This window comes from Equus asinus, chromosome 20 (genome assembly GCF_041296235.1).
Source record: "Equus asinus isolate D_3611 breed Donkey chromosome 20, EquAss-T2T_v2, whole genome shotgun sequence".
NCBI lineage: Eukaryota > Metazoa > Chordata > Mammalia > Perissodactyla > Equidae > Equus > Equus asinus.
This window is the reverse complement of record NC_091809.1, coordinates 14,878,656-14,887,562: the sequence shown is the minus strand read 5'-3', so window position 1 is coordinate 14,887,562 and position 8,907 is coordinate 14,878,656. Positions and strand designations below refer to the sequence as shown.

At 49.2% G+C, this 8,907-nt stretch overlaps 1 long non-coding RNA gene across 2 annotated transcripts; it reads right to left on the bottom strand.

Moving 5' to 3' along the window:
• Window positions 1–5,429: 5,429 nt before the first annotated feature.
• LOC106832384 (uncharacterized) lies at window positions 5,430–7,773 on the bottom strand. Of its 2 annotated transcripts, none has more exons than XR_006516155.2 (7): window positions 7,667–7,751; window positions 7,473–7,540; window positions 7,073–7,214; window positions 6,920–6,971; window positions 6,760–6,847; window positions 6,503–6,567; window positions 5,430–5,973 (listed from the first exon to the last, which is right to left on the bottom strand). It is a non-coding gene; the product is annotated as an uncharacterized lncRNA (long non-coding RNA). The 2 variants fall into 2 exon arrangements; XR_006516154.2 differs by having other exon boundaries at window positions 5,443–5,973; window positions 7,473–7,564; window positions 7,667–7,773.
• Window positions 7,774–8,907: the final 1,134 nt, after the last annotated feature.

Genomic DNA, 8,907 nt, shown 5'->3' with positions numbered 1-8,907 from the left:
GTTCAAAGAGAACAGATTAGTGATTACCAGGGGAAGGGAGAAGGGGGGTGGAGGGTGGACACAAGGGGTGAAGGGGCACGTTATACATGGTGACTGACAAAGAATAATGTACAACTGAAATTTCGCTATATTATAAGCTATTATGACCACAATAATTAAAAAAAAAAAAGAGGTGACCCCCCCTGCTACTGTCTAACAGAAGTGTTATTGAGTAGCAAGAGAGCATGCTTCCTTATGACAACAAGGAAGAGAGAGACTTTTCTTTGAGCCTGTCATCTTTTTAAAATTTTTTTTTTGAGGAAGAGTGGCCCTGAGCTCACATCCGTGCCCATCTTCCTCTGCTTTCTATGTGGGACGCCTGCCGCAGCATGGCGTGCCAAGTGGTGCCATGTCCATACCCAGGATCCGAACTGGCGAACCCCGGGCTGACGAAGCGGAACGTGTGCACTTAACCACTGCGCCACCAGGCCGGCCCCTCCTGCATATTCTTTACCCAGATCCCTCAGTGGTTTGCAACTTGTGACGTTTGCTTCATCTCTCTCTCTCTCTATATATACACATATATACTATCGTATTGTATAGTCTAATTATATAAACTATCGTCTATATAATATATATTTGTTACATGTAAGTATATAAATATGGTACATAAGTATATAATATGATACATAATATTTATATTATCTAATATATTTATAATTTATACCAAGATACAATAATGTATTATTAATAATATGTTACATATGCATACAATATATACAATATATAATGTATAAAATATATTATAAATCATATAGCATATACAAAGCATAATATATTGTAAATAATATTTTATATAAATAAAATATAATATATTATAAAAATATATAGACACAATGTATTTATAATTTTTTTCTGGACAATTGGAGAAACTAAGTTGGAATCTTGACAACCCTTCCTCTTAAATAGTTCGGTGCACGTTTCCTAGGAACAAGGACGTTCTCTTACAGAACCACAATTCAATGATCAAAATCGGGACATTTGACACTGAGCTGCACCAGCCTCTAATCCGCCGTCGGATTCCGGTGCCTTCCATGGTTCCTTTGCAGCTCCTTTCCCCGGCAACGTTTGCAATCCCCTCACGCATTCCTTCTCTGGACAACTATCTATCACTGAATCCGAACCAGGTGGGCTAAAACGAGGACGAATTTCTCCGACTATGGCTTCCCCCGCCGTATGTCAGGTCCCCCGGCTCAGCCCCGAGGAGCATGTTCCGTAACCTGCGTGGTCACTGTCGGTTGAAGTCTCGCCGTGTCCAGTCCTGTTTCCACCTCAGAGCCTTTCCCGTCTCCTCGGCGGGCTGGACCTGTGACGGGGAAAACTGGGGGTGAGCCAGCGGCCCCTGGGACCCCCTCCCTGCGCCCTTCCCCTTTGCCTCGCTTTGTACGTGCGCCCGGCGTGTGCTGTTTCTGTCGGTCCCTGTCTCATCGGGATGGGGCCCAAGAGAAGGAGCTCTGAGTGTCCCAGCGGGAATGAGCGCTCAAAACCCACGCGGCTGCCCGCTCGGGGCTGGGCTGGGCACAGGCTGGGCTCCCAGGATCCAGAAAAGGAAGGATGGAAGGGGCCAGATTCCAGAGCCAGATGTGTATGTAGGGGGGGAACTCAGCCATCTCCTCGTGATGCTGCCTGCCTGTTGTCATGGAAACCCAAGCCACTCTCTTTTGAAGGACCCATTAAGGAACAGGATATAATCAGAGCTCTCTCTACCCCCACCCTCCCGGGTGGGAGGCGACCACCACCGGAGCCAAGAGAAACAGCGGCCCCTGGACGATGCAACGCCTGAGTTCTGCCCTCGCCACCCCTCTCCGGCGCTGGCTGGAGGTGACTTGTTCCCTCCGGCCTTCCTTCCTCTCTTTCTTCCTTCCTCCTTTTCCACTTATCTAGCAACCCATTATTTATCCACCTTTATATTTTTCTTCCTATCTACCTACTTATCTGTCACCGTTGTCCTTGGCATCATCGTTATTTATTGAGCACTTACTGTGTGCTGGGCGTGGTGCCATGCATTTTCATACGTTGTCTCCTTCATCTTTACAGCAGCCTGAAGAGAGAAGCCATAATCCCCACTTTACAGATGGCGAAGCTGAGGCCGACAGAGGAGAAAAACTAGCCCAATATCCCTGCTCAGCCGCCTTCGCCTCCTTGCCCCATTGTCCCGTGGAAAGGTCTCTAAGTCCATCATGAAACTAGAAGTTATTTATTGCACCCACTTTGCCTGGCGCTCAAGACGTTGCATGTGGGTCTCTCGCTCTTCCCATCCTGCAAAGACTTCTTATAATTCTGAGAAACAGTCAGGCACCAAGGTTGACTAATTTTAACTTTCAACCCACGTACTGCCTCAAAGGCAAGGTCTCAAATGTTCTCCATGAGTCTCCCGGGCAGTTCATTCCTTCAATGTTACCTAAGCGGATAACTCCATCTTTCAAACTCCTTGTCGTCCACCATCTGAGCCCAGCTTTCGGAAGTGTGTTGCATCCACCGTGGGCTGGATTGTCTGTTTCATTTGCTCTGTCCTTGTCTATCGCTCCAGGGTCTTGAAGCAGCTGCCAGGACATCTGCCCACCAGATCCACCATGTGGCTCATTCATACGCCTTTCTTCTTCAGGAGCTTACAGCTCTATTTTGAAATACGATCCTGGAGATACAGACTTACAGGTGGTCTCAGGTGGAAACTGGCTTGGAAAATGTGCACAACATATTTCCAACTGTTTGATGTATCTGTAGCAGAGGTCGCTAGCTGTTGTCAACACTGTTTTTCCTTTCTCTCTCACAACCCTAAATCCCCCAAGTTTTAGCTGAGCGCATCTGGCCTCATAAAATACAGACAACATTTTAATAAATAGCGCACCACATTAGACCACGTGAATGAATCTGACACACTAAGGATAGCAGAGCAATGATGTAGAAGGAGTCTGGGCCCTGCCCCCAAGCCAGCGCTGAACTGCTCAGATAGTCATGTGATATAAAATAAATAAATTAAATTTTTTTTTTTACTTGAAAAGAATTGAGTTGGATTTTTCATATAATAAAATGCATAGACCTTAAGTGTACGGGTCAGTGATTTTTTGACAATTGTGTACACCCATAGAGCCACTACCCTGATCAAGATAGATCATATTTTCAGCACCCTGGACAGTTCCCAATGGGCCCCTCTCCCGTTGATTGCTGTTACCCACCCCAGAGGCACCCACAGTTCTGATTTCTATCAATATAGATTAGTTTTGCCCATTCCTAAATGTCACATAGATGGGATGACGCAGTATCTACCCTTTGGTGTCCAACTCCTTTTGTTTAGCATGACTTTTCGAGTCGCCTGTGCTGCTGTTTGTATCATCAATTTGTTCTTTTTTTTTTTTTGCGAGTAGTAACCCCCGGTGTGCTTATACCACAGTCTGTTTATCCATTCACCAGTTAGCTCTTGGCTATTGCGAATAAAGCTGTTGTACGTATTTCTGTAAAATTCTTTCCGTGGAAATGAATATTCATTTCTCTTTTATGTAAATCTAGACATGGAATTGCTGAGTCAATGGGAAGAAAATAAATTTCCACCTTGTTTAAGCCACTGTCACTTCAGGTCTGTTAGACTCACTGGGCTCTATCCCCCTAGACTGGCTTTCCCTACTTCTTTGCCTCATTCTCTGGTGCCTTCATTCCCGCTTTCTGGGACCACCTTCCTAATAAACCACACTTGTCTCACACACTCTCCTTACATGGATTCCCAAATTAAGGTAACTGGACCTCACCAAATATAATAAGATAGCTTAATAGGTTATTTGATGTCCTCAGCACCTCTCTGGGAGATGGCTCATCTTTATAGGTGCGCGTGTCCTCTATGCTTCTGTGTTTGATGAAGGTGACAAGGGCTCAACTGAATACTTATGGGTGCTAGCACTAACTGGGCATGCGGGGGTACAAATATGAAACTGGTGAGATTAACAGAGGTGCCCCCACCAGAGGTCTTTGGGAGAAACAAAATGTTGGTGGGTTTTTATTTTTTAAAGATTTTTAAAATTTTTCCTCCTTCTCCCCAAAGCCACCTGGTACATAGTTGTATATTTTTAGTTATGGGTCCTTCTAGTTGTGGCATGTGGGATGCCACCTCAGCATGGCTTGATGAGTGGTGAGATGTCTGTGTGCAGGATCCAAACCAGAGAAACCCTGGGCTGCCGAAGCAGGACGTGAGAACTTAACCACTTGGCCACAGGGCCGGCCCCAGGTTTTTTTTTTTTTTTTTTTTTTTAATCAAAGGAAAGATTCCTCTAAATAAGAATCAGTGGGGAAGCTAGCCAAAATTCAGATACCGGAGCCTGCCTCTGGCTAATTGAAACTTGGAGGGTCCTGGGAATCTGCATTCTCTTTGAGCTTCCCAGGGGAACCGTCCTCACATCAAAGTTGAGAATCTGAGCGAGAGGTGCTCCTGGACGGGCTGGTTGTCGAGTGTAGCTGGTGGAAAAATGATAAGTGATCGCTCTCGGCGGGGAGGGGCTGGACCACGCAGGGTGTGTGAGGGTATTTGAATTTTAGCATGCAGGCAAGCTGCGTCTTGGAAGGGTTGAAGGCAAGGGCGGGACTGGACCAGATTTGTGTTCTGGAAAGACCCCTCGCTGTATGTGGAGGGTGAACTGGCTGTGTGTGTGTTTGGAGGGGAGGGGAGAAGAGACTGTGAGATGCCCAGGCGGTGATGATGACAGAGGCAGAGCCCTGGAGAAGAGGATGAATCTGACCAGAGTGACTTGCCTTGATGAATATGGAGGGTGGATGGGGAGGGGAGGGCCCCTGGGAGGTGGAGGGGCTGCCACATTGATGGGGACGTGGCGGGAAGTGCAAGCTGAGGGTTGGGTGGGTTGGGTGTTCAACTTGAAATTATTAATTTGAGTGATTATGAGACACCCAGGGGGAACTTTCACAGAAATACCAGAGCAGAATCTCTTCTTTCATTGGGGTCCCCAGAGGGCAGTATCCTGGTGCCTTTTCCTCTCTGATAGCTCTCCCATTCCCAGAGGGCGATTCTAAATATACTGGAAAATCTCTCACAATTAGCCTTAACCCAGACATTGAACCCCGTTCTCCCCACCCCATTCACAAAGAGTCTCTGGCGTTTAGGTGTCTTATAATCATATTTTCTCTGCTTGATAATGGACCCACTGAGGCAGTACTCCTGGGGGAGAGAAAGATTTCATTTGTCTGGGGCTGGGGAGGGAGACGGGGTTGCCGGAACTAATGAGGAATCAATGCCTCGTAATTGCTAATTAAACGAGCCTGGCTCTCTCCTGGGGCTATTCGTTGGCTGGCTGGCCCTTGAGTGCCCACAAATTTAATTATACTCCCCAATAACCACCCGCGGCCACCATCACCCTATGGCATCTCTGTAGGGGAGGTCGAGGAGAAAGAAGTAGGACCTTCATGTGCATGCTGAAACCATCAATTCCTTTATTGACTGATACGTTGTTTTATCCTCTGATGCCTTTACTGATTCAACAAACATTTATTGAGCACCTGCTGTGTGCAAGGCCATGCATGAGTGCTGGGAAAATACAAACACAGTCTCTGTCCTCATGGGGCTCACAGTGTAGTGGGGGGAGACAGACAGCCCTGTAAACAGATAAGACCAAAGAATTGGACTATGTGCCAGAGAGAAGATTTCCCGTGTCTATGAGAATGTGTAATATAGACTTGCTATGGGGGGAAGGGGGGAGACAAGATTCTCTTGGTGACCTGAGGCTTGGATAAGAAGGCGGAGGGAGCCTTGGGGTGCTTGGGGAGCAGAGCATTCCAAGCTGAGGGAACAGCAAAGGCATGCACTCTGAGGCTGGAACGAGCTTGACGTGGTGTCTCTGACTTCATTAGGATGTCACAGAGAATTTGGGGTGGGCGTTGATGATGCCACAACTACCAGGCACGAGTGGACAGCTGTCCTGTAACTGGCCCCTGGAACTGATGGTGGGGTGGGGGGAGAAAAAAGATCACTGCTGGAACTTTTATTGAAAAGTTTCGGTAGAATCCTGGTCTGGAGAGAACTTCAAATGCCGCTCCCTCATTGATCCCCCAGGAAAGTGTAGTAAGATGTTAAGGGCCCTGGGTTCAGAGTCAGATAGTTTGTATTCCAGGCCTGTGGGGGCATGTGAGTGACATGGCCAACACCACACGTGGCACATTGCTGTGTGTTCGTGGGGTGCATGCCCTTTTTTTATTCCCGCCCCTGCCCTTGTCCCGCGGAACTAGCCAACCCGCCCCCTGGGTGGAAGCGATTTCTCTCTGACCCTCTGTCCCACACCCTTGCCTGTCCGTCTTGAGTGGAGGTCGACGGGAGCCTACGCTGTGAGGAAGCCGTGATTTGTTGTCATAGTACGTCAAAACAACAAAATCACTAGTCTTCCACACAGCACTAGACCACAACCGCTCCAGTCTTCTGCGCCACCCTTTGCCTGTGTCTGAGGTGTCCCACGCAGCCCTTTCCCCTCACCTGAGCCAAGCCGGAACACCCGGGCTTCTTGCTTCTCCACCGCCTCCTGTTTTCCATTCCTGGTCCTCTTGGAGAGAGGCAGGGTCTGATCTCCAAGGCCCCAACTCCCCCCCCCCCCCCCCGGCCCAGGCATGTCAGAAACACGGAATTCGGAGTGGCTGCATGTGGGGTTGACTTGCAGCTTCACTGTTGGGCTGGGAGCCCTTGGGCTAATAATTCCTTGCCCCTCTCTGGGTCTCAGTTTTCTCAACTCTCACCTGGGCATCATAACACCCGTGTCCTAGGATTGCAGATGGCATGATAGAATCTATGCAAAACGCTTGGCACAATGCTTCTCACGGAAGTCTGGAAAGAGCACAACAGTGTCATCTTGGCAGGCGCCCATTCACCCACACTCCTACCGACTGGACATCTCACCTGCTGGGAATTACAGATTTCTACGTGCGGTTTCATCGCGCCTGCTTATTATCTGGAAAATAATTCGTGGAAAAATCCATTCCATGAGGGGCAAGTCTCCAAAAGCGCCGGGCACCTCTGACCACCCATCAAGGCACAGGGGCTCCTGGGTACCTCGGGGAGCTGTCCGCTGTCCGGGTGCTGAAACGAAGTCGGGGGCCCCGGGCCTCCGCCAGGAGCTGTCCGCAGCCACGGTGCTGAAGCAGATCGCGGGGCCCATCCCGGACCCCGAGAGGCGCTGTCCGGAGTCGCGGTGCTGAAATAAAATAGCAATTTCCTTCCGCGGCCGGCGGACGGCGGTCCTAGCCTCTGCGCTGAAGAAAACTTGACTTCCTTCCCCCTCTACCCCGGCTCGCCCCACCCCCTGCCCTCTGCTCTTTGTTCCTCTGACTTTTTGGAACCCCCCCCAATCCCCGAATTTCTTCCTCTTCCTGGGCAAGGCGGGGAGACACGGAGAGGGAGCAACCAGGACTCATACTTGCTCCCCACCTCGCGTCATGTCTCCAGAACTTACCTCTCAGGTAGTCAGCCCGTCTGGTCTCCGCTTTCCAGACTGTCAAACTTCGCCGTCTTTGTCACTTTCTGGGAAGACGTCCATGCGCTGACCTGCAAACCAGCCCCATGCCCGGGGCCCCAGGGCCCTCAGACCACCCTTCCTCCCTCCCCCCACCCCCCACGCGGCTGCGGCCCTTCCCCTGTGTGCCTCACCTGCTTCCGGTCTTGTTGGCAGATGCAGGTGTCCAGTGGCTACCGAGACGGGGACATGCGCTTTTATGGGCATTGGGGAAGGCGGGGCGCCGGGAACCCGGGGAGGGGTTTTGCCAGCCAGCCAATGGGACTCTGCCTCGAATGCAGCTCCAAAGATTACCTCATAGGCTGTGGCCTCGGCTTCAGAATAAAAGTCTGGCATGTGCCCAAAAACTGGGTTAGGGTTTTCTGGAGGAGGAGGGGACACTCACTGTGGGCCCCAGGGTTTCCCCACTTGATCCAAACCCCTCCTAGGTCTCTGAGCTCTGGGTTGGCTCAGAAGCCCTGGCCAGTACCTGCTTCTCTCCATCCCAAGCTTGCGCTATTGCTGGATCAGGAGAGAGAAAGCTAGTAAACTGTGCTGGGGGAAACAGGGCACATTCAGAATATGGAAGTCTGGTTCCAGATAGGGAAACTGAGGTCCGTGGTGATGGAGGGCTCTGAGGAGCCTGGGGCAGAGGTGGGGCTCCAGCCTAGATCTTTTTGTTACTTGACCCAAAACCCAACTCATAAGTCAGTTTATTGTTTTGCTTTACTGAGCCGGCTCTGAGCCAAAAAACACAGAGACCTGAGTTCAAATCCAGATTTTCTCCTCCCTGCTGTGGGACTTTGAGCACAGTCGACCCTCTCTGTGCCTCAGTTTCCTCGGCTGTGAATTGGTGATCATGGTAGCACCGTCTCAGAGCATTGTGATGAGGAATTAATGACATGGTGTGGACTGCATGCTGGAAACAATCAGGACCATGGTGAGTGAGGCACATGAAAAACTTAAGGGGGCACCAAAAAGACTCAGGAGTCAAGATAAGTAATATTTCAATGCAATGTTTTAAGAATTCAAAATTAATGCAAAAAATCCATGATGAACAAAATATCAGAGTTTTAAATAAAGACAGGATCCACATTGTAGAATTTCTCTTTTGCGTCAGGCTCTGAAGCAGCTCGGCATGGCACTAGAAACGATGTCTGCACTTTGTAAGTTTTCCAATAACATAGCTACTCTTACTTTCTGAGACATTGCACCCATTTATCTACTCAATAGATTTTTATTGTGTTAGGCAATGGGGGCACATACACGAGTTCAGCAGCCCACCATGAAGACATGAAAATATAACTCTACTCAAATATAGTATTGTGACAATAGAGAGATTTGTGTCCTGGCTTGAGCTCTTTCTGGTATGAAAGTCCCCTGAAAGGCTGCTCAT